Source organism: Podarcis filfolensis (assembly GCF_964270895.1).
Source record: "Podarcis filfolensis genome assembly, chromosome: 2".
Classification (NCBI taxonomy): domain Eukaryota; kingdom Metazoa; phylum Chordata; class Lepidosauria; order Squamata; family Lacertidae; genus Podarcis; species Podarcis filfolensis.
In genome coordinates, this window is record NC_139605.1 from 32,374,499 (window position 1) to 32,391,868 (window position 17,370).

A 17,370-nucleotide genomic window follows, 5' to 3' on the forward strand; every position below is an offset into this window, starting at 1 on the left:
TTGTTTCCTTTTTCTTAACACCGTTAATACAGTTGCGACTTGACTTCGAGGAGCAACTCGTAGCACGCGGTGTGGTAGCCTTTTTTGAGGTTTTTGAAGACTTTGGTGATTTTTGAAGCTTTTCCAAACCTTTCCGACACCGTGCTTCGCAGGACGAAAAAAATCGCAAGACGACAAAACTCGCGGAACAAATTAATTTCATCTTGCGAGGCACCACTCTACTAGACTACTTTAACTTGCTGTACACCTGAGCCGGGGAGTGCAGGGTATAAATGTGATAGAGAGAGAGAGAGTGAGTGTGTGTGAGAGAGAGATGCAGGGCTACCCTTGAGACTGCTCCAGAAACTCCAAATGGTCTAAAATGCAGATGCATGAGTTCTTACTTGGACTTTGTGGAGAGCCCACATTCAGTTGGTTGTTCATCAGCTGGATTGGCTCCAGGTGGAGTATCAAATCAGGTTCAATGTTTTGGTGCTAATCTTTAAAGCCCTAAACAGTCTGTGACCTTTCTTATCTGTGGGAATTATCTTCCAATACACCCCCATGAGTGTGACGCTCATCTAACAACAACCTACTGGTGGTCCCTGGCCCAAAACATATCCAGCTGTCCTCAACCAGAGCCAGAGCCTTTTTGGTGGAACACTTTGTCTAATGAGACCAGGGCTCAGTGCAATCTATCTCAGTTCTCTCACTTGTCATGGTGAGTGGGCTTGCACATTCCTATGACCCTTGTGAGCGAAGCCGTTCGGAATCTCGTACTCCCAGCAGGGTCACCCAAGGTGGTAAGGTCAAAGAAAATTAAATATGCTCAGAGTCCTGTAGTGATTTCATGCTCTTTATTGCAGCTTGTAAAACAGTGACTGAATTTTCCCCAAAACCTCAGGCTTTTATATACATTATTTACACAATGAGTCCCGTCTGACTGGCTGATTCTGCTTCCCTCCTGGAGCCTGATTGGTCTTTTCCTGCAAGCCAATCAGTTCTTGCATTCTAGGATCCTACTTGCCTATTGTTCTAGGATCCAAGCTTAGTACATAACAGGGAAGGAGCTAGACAAAGAATGATCCAAGAAGTCCTCAACAGCAGAACAGACGGGTGATAACAAGCAGTGTGTTACAACGGCTGTGAAGGCAGATGAAGGCTGCAGCAGATAGGATCCACCAGTTTGTCGTGACTACTCATGCCATCAGAACAGAGCCCTACTGCAAAGACTGCGCGTTGGTCAGTGTGCACTGATCTACACACATAAAACAAATTCACGCACAGGCATCTTCCAAAAACCCAACCCAACCCCCCCAAACCCTCCCCCCATGGCGATCACTAAATGGCTACGGGGGCAGGAATGTGAAGCCCCTAGTCATGAACCGACACATGGGCGTTCAGTCGTTCTGACTCAAGGAATGAGGCAGTTGAGCAGCTCAGCAGCTGTATCCATGACTGAGCAGCCCCTTTTAGGATCCACTATGCTCACCCCGAAAAGGGGAAGGGGCTGGAAACAGTGCCCTAAACATAGTATGCCTCCCTTTTTCCCTGACTGGATTACCGCGCCCAGGTGGAATCTCTTTTCCCATAGTTTGAATCCATTATTCTGCATCCTAGTCTCTAGAACAGCAGAAAACAAGCTTGCTCCCTCTTCAACATGACATCCCTTCAAATATTTAAACATGGCTATCATGTCACTCCTTAATCTTCTCTTCTCTAGATTAAACAAATCCAGCTCCCTAATTCTCTCCTCATAGGGCTTGGATTCCAGACCTTTTACATTTTGGTCACCCTCCTCTGGACATGTTCCAGCTTGACAATATCCTTCTTCAACTGGACACAGTATTTCAGGTGTGGTCTGACCAACCAGAATAGTGTGTTAGCATTCCTTCACTTGATCTAGACACTATACTCCTATTGATGCAGCCCAGAATTGCATTGGCGTTCTTAGCTGCCACATCACACTGTTGACTCATATTCAGCTTGTGGTCGACTAAGACTCCCAGATCCCTTTCAGTCTGGACACACGAAAACCTCTGGAAGATCTTTTGAATCAATGCCTATGCGAAAGCAGTGGTACCAGTCCTTGCAGTTTCCTTCACAGTAAACCATAGTTAGGTCACCACTGGGCCTCCTGCACCCTTCCTTCAAGAAACATAGTGACCAGCAGCCTTCAAACAAGGAAGGTAAAATATCTGAGCAATAGGTTAGTGTATCCTTCCATCCCTCTGGGCATGATCGAGACACAGTAATGTAACTCTCGTTCAAGATTTGTCTCTTTGGGAGGAACAGCATCAATTTCCACTTGAAAATATTTGTCTTGTCTTTCGAAATAGGTTTTCCCACAGGAACGGGGTGTCAGAGACAGAAATAATGGGAGAGGTTCATTGACTGTGAATGGAATATTTTGACAGATAACTAAAGAAGAGAAATAAACTGATTCCAATGTTGCCTTTTGCATTCTAATGAAACAAAATATCTGAAAAATCAAAGTAATTTTCCTTTGCTGGACTTGCCTTAAAGAAATGGATACAAATAGAAATTGCTTCCTCTAGAGGGAGCCTGTTAAATTGTTGCTACAGTCTACTTGAGGACTCAACAACTGTCAGATTAAGATCGTGGGACCAGACTTGTTTGACCTTGATTAAGTATGAGCAGGAAGGAAGTTTGGGTGCTTGCTTTATGCAAGACAAATGCCTTGCTGGAACAGATGCATGAAAAGATGGATTTGATGAATGAGAAAATGGACTTGGTGACTGTTGTGGTTAATAACTGTGGACAATCAGGGAATATTGAGACAGAAACCATTCAAGGACCAACCTATGAACCTCTATTGACTGGGCAAGTGCAGAAGATAATGGAAGAGGATGTGGCCGCATCTCAAACATTACAAATGGAGAGACCCAAGGCCCTACAGGAGCATAAACCGCTGTCATTGAAGATTGAAGTTGGAGTGGGCCAGGGGGAGTCTGGAGCTGAGGAGGTTCTTAACTTTGGAGAGACTTTGAAATATGCTTTTAAATATCTTTTGGAGTACACTGATGACTGTGGAGAGTGGAACTGTGGGGAATGGGTGGCTTTGATGAAGGGAGATGGAGACAATTTTGGATTTGAATCCCCCAGAGATCTGCTCCCCAATGAGAAAGGGAAGAAATTAAGAAAGAGACCAACAATCGACAAGGAAAAGGGCAAGTATAAACAAAAAGAAGAAGATTTGCAGAAGGGGCATGGAAGAGACTTAAGAGCCTCGGACATAAGACTTCCAGGTTGATGGACTAGATGGAATGGACAGTAAGGACTGACACGACCCGGGACCAGGAAGAAGAGACGCTGGATGAAGATTGGAAGAAAATTTATAAAGAAAACTTTTTATTGGGGGAATTAGCCTAAAATGAATGAATATTAGGGAAAATGTTGGAAGGAAACTATATGACTCTAGCAGAATATATCAGGAGTTATGGATAACTGAGCATTAAGTTTTAAGCCTTAAGGCGTTTTATGGTAAGACAAGGTTAAATAAATTAAGGTAATTTGAATAACAGAATATGGGGAAAGATGGAAAGGATCTGTTGAGTTAAATAATAGGTTAAATTGATAAGATAAATTATTTAACAAAAATTGAGAAAGATGGAAAGAATTTGCTGAAATAATTAACTAAACTAGAATACAAAAAGGGAGGTGTGAGGAGGTCAATGAAACAAGCAAATGGAAGTTGGAGATATGTAACCCGGGATTTGTGTTTTTTGTTTTATTTCCTTTTTTGCCGTATTGTTGTATTGGTTTTTATGTTTTTGCGTTTTTCTCTCTTTTTTTTCTCTTTTCATGTACTGTAGTTGTTCTCTATTTTCTTTTTTTTTGTAATTTTGAAATTATTAATAAATATTCCTTTTTTAAAAAAAAGGTTTCCCCACAGTACTGTATTATTTCTTTTGCAATCCAGGGTCTAATGGCAGCCATATCCTTTTGTATGAACTGTAATTGGATGTTATTGCATCAATCACAGAGTGGTTCAATCCATGTTTGGAATCTAGATAGAACACGGTCTTCCTTTTAAAAATGATTACTATCAGTATCCAGTGGACTTCTCTGTCATTTACTGGAATAATCAAAACATCTTTCTTTAGCACTCCAAATCTCAAACAGTTCTTCAGAGCTTACACTGGCAATCTTTGACATATCTGCATGAAGTGGCAAGTATGGTAAGTGGGAAAATTGTTCCATCATGACCTAGCTCTTTGGCCATGATCACCCTGGAGGCAAGAAAGGCATCTATTATGCAATCATTTATCCAGTTTGATCCTTTCAGTGTGGTTATGTCATAGTCATACACACGGATGTTGCCAACTGAACCCACAAGTCCCATGGTTTGTAGACTGAGTGTGGGGAAGGTACAGTTGTGCCATGGGGAAACTGATGTACAAAACAGTGATTTGTCCAAACACTTCTCACTTTGTGTTGAGAATATGGGGCTGCTATCAAAAGAATCAATATTGGTCACTGTTAAATCCTCTTTCCCACTTTTTGGAGTGGAGGTCATCTGAGGCTGAGTGCTTTCCAGGTGTCTCATAGTCAGTTGGTGATCTTAAGGAGTCAAACCCCTCAGCAGCCTGCACTGAGTCAGCTGCTGGAGCTACTGTTATCTTTTCCTGCAGCCTGGGGAACTTTCTTCCCGATCTACTCTTCTGTCTTTTATTTCACTTCAACTGTGTGAGCTGCAACTGGCAAGGCTTCCCTGGTTCTGGTGGCATGCTGATAGATTTTGTGGCAGCTATAATATGGTAACAAGTCCTGGCTGATGGGTGCGCACACAATGTCCTGTACGGACTGTGCATGCATGGCAGCCCGTATGGCTGCTGTGCGTGTGGCAGCCCGTATGGTCGCCAGGAGAGCGGCTGCCCATACAGCCTGTACGACCGCCGTGAGAGGGGCTGCCTGTATGGACGCTACGCGAGCAGCAGCCTGTACAGTCACCGCGAGAGCAGCTGCCCATATGGCCCATACGGTCGCTGCGAGAGGGGCTGCCTGTACAGTTGCCGCAAGAGCGGCAGCCCACATGGACGCCGCACAAGCGGCAGCCGGTACAGCGACCGTACTGTCACTCTCCCCCCAGCATGGCACCCCGGGGCACCATCACCCCGCTGCCCCTTCATATGTCCCTGCAGTCAATCAAATGTACTATGAACAATCTGAAGTCATGCTGGGCACAATTCACCACTAATCCTGTTCTTTTTCTAAAAACACGTGGTGGACTCCAGGAAAGCTGTCAGCAGGCACCATGATGCCCATGGGCACCATGTTGGAAACCCCCTATTTCAAAGTTTGCACTGACAAAATCTGTTGGCAAGAAAACTTGCAGTTAAACCTCCATTTATAATTACCACCCCCGCAAAGCAACCAACTTTTGTCCCAGAACCATTTGTAGCTGAATTGACGCAAGACAGGTGATTGTTTTTCATGGTTACTTTGGTGGTCTCCATCTAGTTGGTTTGATAATTTACATTCACAGGTAAGATCATCACAATCTCTGCCTTGGATATTCTTGAGGTTTAGCAGCGTCAAAAATTTCCAGGTGCTGTTCTTCACAGTGGAAGCTATGAATATGAATGTCATTTTAATTCAATGTTCTTGCTAATGCAGAACCATTTCAGATAGTGTTTGTATTTCGGTCATTCCATGGACATTGGTGTGATCTTACAATATAATTTGGTGGAGTCCATTTAACAATCATGCCAATCCATGAGGATTAAAGTATTTAATATAGTGTTTGTTCCTTGGCTGTGCTCTGTGGTTTTTGTGGTTCATTCTGTGGTCATATACATCATGTGTGATTTGATAGTGATTTCAGGGTGACCAAACATAAAAAACCTAAGGATCCATGGGGATCTGTGCTTCATGAGAATCTTTTTACAGCATGGCAGTGCCCCAAAGTGATCTGGCCATGAGCAGCATAGGTGGTCGGGTAATGAATATGGGGCAACCAAGAAAACTGTGGAGCCGTAAATTTTAAAAATATATATATATATATATATTCAATTTTATAAGGATAGGGAAGTACAGAAAGGGAAAAGGGGGAGGGGATAGATATATAGATAGATTAGAAATTTAAAAGACCTATAAAGATTATCAAATCCTACAAAGTACTACTACTACTACTACTACTACTACTACTAATATATTTGTACCCTGCCCATCTGGCTGGGTTTCCCCAGCCACTCTGGGTGGCTTCCCCCCCAAAAAATGAAATAAAAATACATTAAAAAGTCACACATTAAAAACGTCCCTAAACAGGGCTGCTATCAGATGTCTTCTAAATGTCAGGTAGTTGTTTATCTCTTTGACATCTATGGGAGGACATTCCACAGGGCAGGCGGCACTACCAAGAAGGCCCTCTGCCTGGTTCCTTGTCGCTTTGCTTCTCACAGTGAGGGAACCACCAAAAGGCCCTTGGTGCTGGACATCAGTGTCTGGGCAGAACAATGGGCGTGGAGATGCTCCAAAAGCATGAGGATCCATGAGGATGCGTGCTTCAAAACCATGTTTTTGGGCTATGGAGTTGCCAGGAAGCCGTGGATCCGAGTTTTTTGTGGTGCAGGCTGTGCCCCTGGACATAATGTGTGATTTGACAGTGAGTTTGGCCTGGCCCAATGCGAAAAGCGTAAGGATCCATGAGGATCCGTGCTTCAAAACAACGTTTTTGGGCCACGGTATGGCCAGGAAGCCGTGGATGTCAGTTGTTGTGGTCCGGGCTGTGCCCCTGGGAATGATGTGTGATTTGACGGTGAATTTGGGCTGATCTAGTGCAAAAAGCGTGAGGATCCATGAGGATCCGTGCTTGAAAACCACGTTTTTGGGCCACGGTATGACCAGGAAGCCGTGGATCCGTGATTTTTGTGGTGCAGGCTGTGCCCCTGGACATGATGTGTGATTTGACAGTGATTTTGGGTTGGCCCAATGCAAAAAGCGTTAGGATCCATGAGGATCCGTGGTTCGGAACCACATTTTTGGGCCACGGTATGGCCAGGAAGCCGTGGATCTGTGATTTTTGTGGTGGATGCTGTGCCCCTGGCCATGTTGTTTGATCTGATGATGACTTTGGGCTGATCTTGTGCAAAAATCATGAGGATTCGTGCTTGAAAACCACGTTTTTGGGCCATGGAGTGGCCAGGAAGCCGTGGATCCGTGATTTTTGTGGTGCAGGCTGTGCCCCTGGACACGATGTGTGATTTGACATTGAGTTTGTGTTGGCCCAATGCAAAAGGATGAGGATCCATGAGGATCCGTGCTTGAAAACCACGTTTTCGGGCCACGGTATGGCCAGGAAGCCGTGGATCCATGATTTTTGTGGTGGATGCTGTGCCCCTGGGAATGATGTGTGATTTGACGGTGAGTTTGGGTTGGCCCAATGCAAAAAGCGTGAGGATCCATGAGGATCCGTGCTTGAAAACCACGTTTTTGGGCCATGGAGTGGCCAGGAAGCCGTGGATCCGTGATTTTTGTGGTGTAAGCTGTGCCCCTGGAAATCATGTGTGATTTGACAGTGACTTTGCGCTGATCTAGTGCAAAAAGCGTGAGGATCCATGAGGATCCATCCTTGAAAACCACATTTTTGGGCCATGGAGTGGCCAGATAACCGTGAATCCGTGATTTTTGTGGTGGATGCTGTGCCCCTGGACATGATGTGTGATTTGACGGTGAGTTTGGGTTGGCCCAATGCAAAAATCATGAGGATCCATGAGGATCCGTGCTTGAAAACCACGTTTTTGGGCCACGGGGTGGCCAGATAACCATGGATCCGTGATTTTTGTGGTGGATGCTGTGCCCCTGGACATGATGTGTGATTTGACGGTGAGTTTGGGTTGGCCCAATGCAAAAATCATGAGGATCCATGAGGATCCGTGCTTGAAAACCACGTTTTTGGGCCACGGAGTGGCCAGATAACCATGGATCCGTGATTTTTGTGGTGGATGCTGTGCCCCTGGACATGATGTGTGATTTGACGGTGAGTTTGGGTTGGCCCAATGCAAAAAGCGTGAGGATCCATGAGGATCCGTGCTTGAAAACCACGTTTTTGGGCCACGGAGTGGCCAGATAACCGTGGATCCGTGATTTTTGTGGTGCAGGCTGTGCCCCTGGGAATGATGTGTGATTTGACGGTGAGTTTGGGTTGTCCCAATGCAAAAAGTGTGAGGATCCATGAGGATCCGTGCTTGAAAACCACGTTTTTGGGCCATGGAGTGGCCAGGAAGCCGTGGATCCGAGTTTTTTGTGGTGGATGCTGTGCTCCTGGCCATGATGTTTGATCTGATGGTGACTTTGGGCTGATATAGTGCAAAAATCATGAGGATCCATTAGGATCTGTGCTTCGGAACCACGTTTTTGGGCCACAGTATGGCCAGGCAGGAGTGGATCCGAGTTTTCTGTGGTGTAGGCTGTGCCCCTGGCTATGATGTGTGATTTGACAGTGACTTTGGGTTGGCCCAATGCAAAAAGTTTGAGGATCCATGAGGATCCGTGCTTGAAAACCACGTTTTTGGGCCACGGTATGGCCAGGAAGCCATGGACCTGTGATTTCTGTGGTGGATGCTGTGCCCCTGGCCATGATGTGTAATTTGACAGTGAGTTTGGGCTGATCTAGTGCAAAAATCATTAGGATTCATGAGGATCCGTGTTTTTTAACCATGTTTTTGCGCCATTGCGGCACCACGAAACAGTGGATGCGTGATTTCTTTGGTTCCTTCTACAGATTAAGATGTGGTCTACAGTAGCATGGTGTTTTCATTTTGTTTCAATATAAAAATCATATGAATTCATGAGGATCCGTGCCTCGGATCCATGTTTTTGTGGTGCTGCAGCGCGGCAAAGTGTTGGATCCACGTTTTTTATAGTCCAGTTTGTAGGCGTGCCTTCTAGGTGTGATTTGACACTGCATTTATTGGAATTATTTTTAAAAAAGTGGAGGATCCATGAGGATCCGTGTAGATCCGCCTTTTATGGAGACCCTCATTCGAGCTTGTGGAGGCTGGTGTTTTGCCAAACTGTCTGCTGGGTTTTGCAGTTTCGCCTGCAGCACTTCGGCTGCGTGGTCGGTTTGCTTTGAAGCCCCGTCGTTCAAAGCGTAGCGGCCCGTGATTTGCCTCCGCTCAAAAACAAAAACTTCACGCGCGCTTACTTCAGAGTAATTGCCTTGCACGTTTGTCCGCGCCCTGCTCTGGGGTAAGACAGCAGCGGATGCTGCAAGACCTGGGCTCTGTTAACCTGGCTGTAAAATTAGCTCCGCTGAACTCGGTGGGACTTGCTCAGAGTGGTAGAGCTTTGCATGCAGAAGGTCCCAGGTTCAATCCCTGGCATCTCCAGGTAGGGCAGGGAGGGAGAGAAAGAGACCTTTGCCTGAAACCTTGGGAGAGCAGCTGCCAGCCCGTGTTTTCACTACTGAGGTAGATGGACCGGTGTATGCTCTGATTCTGAGCAAATATGCAGGACTGGACTGTGGAAGAAGGTGGGGTGGCTGAGATTGCCACCCAAACAGAGTTTGCATAAGGAGCGAGAGTGCTCTAGTAGGGAAGGGCTGCTGCCAAATAGATTTCCCTACAGAAATGGAGTGGGGAGGGGAGAACTATGGTATGCAAAATTGCGACTCCCCCCCCCCCCATGAAAAGAAGCAGTGATGGTGCGACAGGGTACAACAAACTGATGGGCATCAGACTCGATCCTTCTTCCTATGTGAGTCTGTCTTCTGCACAATTCCCACTCAGGGTTTACCCAGAGGAGTACAGATACGGAGGTTAACTTTGCTAGATAGCAGTTATCTTTTCCAGTCACCTTTGCAGAGAGACGGCAAACAGGCGATATGTATCAGCCCCTCGTTCTTGTCTTTTAACAAATGGAATGAGCAAAAAGGAGAGAGTCTGGGCAGTGGTGTGGTGGATCCTGGGATAAACAGACATTTGGATGATAAAACCCTGGTCAGGTTTTGCCTGAGCTCCTATTAGTACTCCAGTGTTGGTCCAGAGATGTTCAATTATGTCTTTGGAAGCAGAAGCAAGCAAACACAAAAGCAACTGATGTCTTGCAGGAATGGGAAGCTGGGTGTTACAAGCAGCAAGTTAACAGCTCTTCCACTGCACACCCTCCTCCAGTGTTGAATACAATGAACTAGCTTCCTTTTATTTACTATGCAAATTAAAAGATTGGGTCTCACTGTATGTAGGTTGAAACATGCCTAGGAAAAGGATAAGAAAAGTGATACAGGGGTGTGTGGGTGTGTGGTTGTTTGTGCATGTACACACATGTGGAGTACAACTATTGGGTTAATCTTGTGTAAATTCTCGGGACAACTTTTACTGGATGCAAACAAGTGTTCCTTTTTCCACTTTTCAAATTCTGTCTTCCCAAGGGTGGTTGTTAGCTTTCTGTGTTGCAAGCAACATAATGCAGCATGTTGTGTCACTTACCCAGACAGGAATGACTTGCTCACTAAACTACAAATGAAATGATGCTGCTTGCATAACAAGTGAGGCTAGTTAGCATTTTACATACTGATTTTCATTTAAGGTAAGTGAAAGCAGGATAGCTGTCACTGTGTTTATGGATATTTGTGCTCTGTAGGGAAGGATATACCAAAATTCTAGAGAGATATCATTCAAAAATCATGAAAATATATTTTATTCATGTTTAATCTCCCCTCCCCCCCACCCACCCGAATAAGCTACTTTTTGAAATGTGTTTAAAAGGATCTGTATAAATCCAGACATCATTTTTGGTTTTTGTGTTTTTCAATGTTGTTATAGATTTTGTGTTAAAACTTCTGCACTACCTTAATGAAATTATTACTTTTAGAATAATAAATGATGCTGTTGAAAGTGCTAGGTTGAGTGTGAATCAAAAACTACAAACATTTCATTGCTTGGGACCCCGAACACACAAAATTAGAAATAATTACCGCTTCTTCTCCAGGGACCAACTTTTGAGCAGGGGTGAAGGTGGACATACATTTTTAAGTGGGTTGGAATGGAAGTAGTTTCGAAACAGCTCTGCTGCATTTTGAGGCATTTGTTTCCATCACACTCTTTATAGGCTGAACTGCGCAGTTTAGAATCTCTGCCTGTGCCTGTGTTAATTTATGGGCAATCATTGCTTGAAGTTGTGTATTTCCATAGTATCTCTCTTGCCTTGTGGATGCAAGTTACAAAATCATTTCTGTTTGACAGTAGTTGAATGCCACCATCTGGATTCATTCCTAATATTAGGGGATCACATGATCAACACTACTGCATGTTTTTCTTTAAAAAAACAACAACCCAGCAGCTGCTGTGGTTTATCTGAGGGTACTTCTATAACTGAAATAGGCTGTAAGCCACAGCTGGTAAGGAAAGAATAAGTTGACACACACCCAGTCAACAAGGTTTGACATGAGTGTTATAACGCCGAAGTGATAATTATGACTGCTGTAGACAAACAGTTCGTTGTAAGCAAGTTCCATTGAAATCAGTGGTACTTTGCCACACATGTATAGTGTCTAAAATTGGAATGCAATGGTAGTTACTGCCACTTGTGGAAATAAGCAAGACTGTTTCTGTGCCTCCTCAAACCACAAGTGCTTTTCCCCTTACCAGTGGTTGGAATTGCGTCGTGTGCAAACTGAAAATGTGAAATCGCAAGGCATATTTATAAGCTGTTAAAACAATTTAGATGATAAAATAGTTGTCAGTTGCATAGTACACACAGGCCAAGTACAGTGTGCTGTCAGATTTCTGCATGATGCATCTTTCACTTCTGGTATGAATAGCTGTACTGGGTCATTGATCTGGTTTCTGATTATAACCATATTCAGATGCTTTTCTGTAGGTGTTAACATCATAGATTAGAAAACTTGGTTCCATTTTGCAGTTAAAGTTGTCAGGAATATCTAAACCTGCTATTCATTGGCATAGATACCTTTAGCATCCTAATAGCTGTTCATTCCCCACCACCACCATGTTTTCCCATAATCTCATATATATTGCACTGCAGGAAATGTATGTCTCCTTATTGCCTTTGCCTTCTCATTGTAAGCTTTCAAGCTTGGCCATACAGCTTGTCACAATATTCCTAAATATAACCTCTTATATCTTCTACAGAACTACTTGGGAACATAAAAAGAGCTCTAGTACATCAGACCAAAGATCCATCTAGTTCAACATCCTGCTTCCATAGAGCCCTACCAGAAGCCTCCGGGAATCCCTTTCTCTTTAATAGACAATGATTTTGTTCTCTTGCAGCATGTGGCGTCTGTCTGAGTGTATGCTAATATTCTACCTATACTCTAAGCATTTTATAGGATAATGGAAGACCTGATGCTTAGCCAATTAAAAGACTCTCATTGACTTTGCCATGGCCTAAGCACTGAATTCATAGGAAGCTATCCAGTATAACATTTGCAATGTGGACAAAATTACTTTCTAGCTTGACTGATGTTGGGAAATAATGCATTGCTGGTAGCTTAAAATAGTTGGAAGAAGTGCTTGCTAGTGCTCTTTAACCTTTTCAGGCCTGTGGACAAACTATACTGAGCAAGGCTCTTTGGGCCTTGGGCAGGAATACTGAGCAGTGTTCCCCTCCCCCAACTGGTAGAAGCACTATGTCTGCTTCTTGATAAGATATCAGTCTTTTAAATTTTATTTCTGGAAGACAGAAAGAATGAGGTCATCTAAGTTAAATTAAAGATAAGCACAGAAGTGTAGCAAAATCAGTTCATTCTACAGGATGGATTAATCTATGATTTTAAGTTCAATTTTTAAAATTCAGATTTCAGTTCAGAATTATTACTTTTTGTAATGTGAGCTTATCAGCATTTTAGTGTTATCCCTGGGTTTCATCCCAAAATAATATGACTGCAGTACACAAGCTTTTTCTGCAGGAAATTGTTAGCCAGCATCCTTAATATCAATTGGATATAAATGAATTTGAGGACTTTACAATAGCCCCTCTAATTTCCTCACTTCTCATGTGCTGCATTAGCCTCAATTTCACTGTGTTCATTATCCTGTGGGCTTAAACTGTTCTATGATGGTTAAGGAAGATGCCACTATTAAATGCAGCTAGAGCTTGATTCTTATATGGGCCCTATAATTTATATCTGTTTCCAGTGAGTATAAACACATTATAATATACAGGATTGGATAAATGGAAGGATAAAGGTACATTAGTGCTAGAGGTGCACACCCTTCTGCATAATACAATAATTACTTCTACTGTTTAGTAGTCATATCACACTTCTAATATGCAACATGCTTTGCAGTTTTTCATTCTCTTTGCCCTAACATAATCCTTGGAAGTATGTACAATATTCCCATTTTATGACTGGAACTGTGACCGAGAAAATAATTTGCTCAGGGCCATGGCAGGGTAATGATTCAGACCCACATTTCACAGAACCAAATACAGTGGTATAAATCTGGCATACTGCACTGACTCTCATTTATTGCTGGTGTACACATTTTGTTTATGCACTTACTTAACTTTATTTACATGTATCACCCTCCTTAGTTACTTGTGTGTGTATGTGGGTCTATTCAGATATGTTTCATGGGACCAGAAACATGGTTAAGAGTGTTGCTACACATGCCATTTCTGCAGCCAATAATTGCCACAAGGTAGTAAAAGATACCATATTAATCAGATGAGGGGTCGCTATCCTGAGTGCATTTTACATGGGGTTTCATTCATTCTCCATTAATCCCATAAACCAGAGTTAAAATTGCATGTATCCCCAAAACTGTTGCTTGAGTTCCACAGTTGCTCAGGTGAATTAATTAGTGTTGTGTAGCAAGAAGTCTTTCCATGCAACCACCCCTTGTGTTTTCCTCTTCCCACTTCTTGCTAAGAACATTTTCCAAAAGTGTTAAGAATATCCCTTGCTACATCCCCTTGGGTTATGCTTATGTAATCACTCCTTTTGTCATAACTGTTCTGGTTGAGTCTAGCCTTCTGGCTGAAAGCAGGAATTGTAATGCATACCTTTTGTACCTATGAAGCGGAAGAGGAGGGCATGGCTGAAGTACATGCCTTTTCCTTGTTGGAGAAAATAACTGCAATTGGTAACTCACCAGCCACATGTTCACAAACAGCTTGGCCAAATGCCTCTTTCCTGTTCTACATTTGGAGCCTGCTTCCAACAAATGTCCACTGGGTGATGTCAGTCCATGTGTATCTCTGTCCACCTACCCTCATAGCTGAATAGAGAAGAGTGTAGATTTTGTGTCTTGTGTGCTCCGCTTTGGAGGCTCTCTGTTGAAGCTAATAAATATGTAAGATCACATGCCTAAAATACAAGGCATTTGCTTTTATTCATTTATCTTTTTTAGCCCAAGTCTCATTAGCTCTTTTAGTCAATAATGCCACGTTTACAATTAAGATATAGATCTGGATCCAGAATTTTTGCATTTATAAAACTGTGCTTACCTACCTTCTCCCCATTGCATCCCTCTGTGTTCCCCAAAAAGCCTCTTCTGAGAGTCAGGGGCCTGGTGCTTGGAAGGAGAAAGTGGGAGTAAGTATAGGCAGCTTTTCTAGCAAGACTGTCTCCACAACACTCATGTTAAGTTTTTGTTTCTGACACCACATAACTGGGATGGGGTTGCTGGTTATACTGAAGTTAAGCTGACCCACTCTAGCTCATGGGTCACCAATGTGGCAGGTGCACACCCACTCACAGAGGCTTTCTTTGGCAACTGCAGTGTGCCTTCTATGGCACTCTTCCTCCTGCCAAAATTAGCCTTGAAATAGAGTATTCTATTGCATCCAGTAGAATAGTTTACAGCGCGTGAGTGTGTGTATGCCCACAACACCTTTTTCTTTTTACAAATGTGCCCATGGGCTCCAAATGATTGTAAACCATTGCTCTAGTCCAGGGGTCAGCAACCTGTGGCCCATGGGCCACAAGCAGCCCACAGGGGTTGTTTCAACAACCCACAAGCCGCCCCTGAACCGAGCCACCCACTTGTCGAGTCCCCACACTTTGCGCTAAACCGGTGCAACACAGAGCGGGGACTCGCTTCTGCGGCGCTGGAAATCACGTCTGCGTAGACGCGATCCGGCCCAGGCGAGGTAAATCTTGCCGACCCTTCTCTAGTCTGCTGAACGTGAAGATGCATATGAATCATTAATACTTTGAGTTGTAACCGGCTGTGTTCTACTCAGAGTAGACTCACTGAAATTAATGGCCCTAAGTTAGTCTGATAGTCTATTAACTTCAGTAGAACCTCTTTGATTAGGACTAGTAAACTTCCAGATTTATTAGATTGAAGAAGTCTCTCTTTGACTATCTTAGAACAACTATTTGAAGTATTACAGCAGATGAAAATATACAAATATTTATACAAAAATAAAAATGCAGTGATATAAGACAGTATAAACAATATCCTTAAAAGCACACCACGCTGGCAGACAAAACTTCAGGGATAATCAACTAAAGAAAGGTGTGAAACTGACCATCCCATTTCTTCAAATGTCTGGGAGTAGTGTACATTCTATTTTTAGCTCTAAAATGGTAAGAGTCCAGGACAGACTATACCCATATATTCTTTTCCCCAAACATGTAATTCTGCTTTATAGCTCCCCACATGCCTTTTTACTGTGTAGCAAAGCCTTCAGACTGTTGTCAGTTCTCAGTCCTGATTTCCAGTAATGCCTCCTCACCTAGGCCCTATCTAGGAAGTAAAGGATTAAACTTCACATACAATTGAGATTTATAAGATATGAAGACAAGTTTTTTGTTTACTTGTATATTTTGTGATGAGCTCATGAAGTTAGAGGAGAAACCAGGAATTCCTTTATCAGAAAAGTTCCTGAGGAAAGCGTGGTAGGGAATGTGTTGGTCTTGTACACACGTAGCAGCAAACCATAGTTAAGGATTTAGTGTGAATGTATGGATATCGTCTGCTTTGCTCTTTCCTACTAATGTGCAGAAGAAGCAGATAGCAATCTTTGGCTTAGTGTTGTGCCTAAACTGCAGATTGTGGAGGACTGTAGAAAGATGTAGAAAGATTTGTTCTTGGCTTATTAACCATAGTTTATTACAGCAAAACCAACCACAGTATCTGCTTCAGAGATACCTGTTATCTCTGTGTACGTATACAGTTCTCACGCATGCTTAATGGCCTTATTGTTAGCTTATGGGGGTTGCATGTGGGAGATAGCAGGGTTTGCCCCTTCCATGTGTGTGTGTGTGTGTGTTTGTGTATTTACAAAAAAGTAGCCCTTTACAGTTTGTGTGCATGTCTGTGAGGGAGATTTTATTGGTCTGCTGTTTACCATGTTGCTTCTACAGCACAGATACTTGCAGTTCCATTCATATTTGATACTTTACAGAGCATATCCTTCTCCATTAGTTTTGCACTACATAAGAAAAGTCACATTCGGAGCTCTCAGGGGTTAACCTGGCAATCATACTTGAGATTACATTTTTGCTGGGAAAATGTCATAGCATCCCGTGCTATGTTTTAGTGAATAAATAATCTGTGTGCTGTTTTCCAGAAGGTACTTTTTTCCCTGCAATACTGTGAGTAGCTGCAATTTGCACATTAAGAGTCTATTTGGTTTTATTTATAGGAATCCTTGTTGTTTGTGGTATCTTGCATGCTATTTTTATGCAATAAATTCCCTTGGTAGTATCTGTCTTAAGTACCACTGGTAAATATAAAACATGATAAACATCATATTTACTCTAGAGGAGTCTTATGAAAAATAATACAGTTGTAGTAGAGTAAGCAGAATATGCAGAACAGCCATATGGCACAATCTATGCATGCTTACTTGGAAATTAGCCTTGCTGTGTTCAGTGGGACTTAGTTTTTGTTAAGTGTGTAAGGATTGCAGCCCTAGTCTCGCTGGTGTATGGATGGATAGGCACATGTCTGTATGCTTAAGTGTGTTTTGTTATAAGACTAACAATAATTCTAGAGGTATTTGAAACACTTCCCTGCAAATGTTGGTATTATATGCCATCTTCAGACATCATTCATGTAGTGGACATCTTGGTACTCATAAACATCAGCAAGCAACAGGAAGTATATGAAATACACCAATGTCAAATTTTGACTGTAATTTAAGCTAATTGCCAGGAGTTTTACTTTGGGCATTCTTGATGTTATTTGTAGTGATAAATACAAATATGGACATAAATACTTTACCACTGGTAATTCATTGATTTGATTATCAACTCTGTTATTCTTAGCTATTAAGTCTAATTCACCATATATTAATTGCTTGTTGCCTGTATACTTTTGCTGTAAATGAAAGAAGCACAGCCAATTTGCATGGCTCTTCTCTTTGACTCTTCTATAGTTCTGCTCTACTTTTCCTGAAATGGTAAGAACTAAATGCATTATTTCAGGGTGCAGTATTTCACCT

The 17,370-nt window shown here is 42.8% G+C and overlaps 1 protein-coding gene across 9 annotated transcripts in view; it reads left to right on the forward strand.

The window, feature by feature from the left end:
- LOC310756452 (contactin-4) overlaps nucleotides 1-17,370 on the forward strand; it is a 536,818-nt gene that overhangs the window by 28,149 nt on the left and 491,299 nt on the right. The window contains exon 1 of one of the 9 annotated variants that reach the window (XM_083600566.1): nucleotides 9,685-9,702. The exons of the other annotated variants lie outside the window; for them this stretch is intronic. The gene's annotated coding sequence lies outside the window, so the exon portion shown is untranslated. Of the gene's footprint in view, nucleotides 1-9,684; nucleotides 9,703-17,370 lie in introns of those variants that run through there. 9 annotated transcript variants of the gene reach the window in all.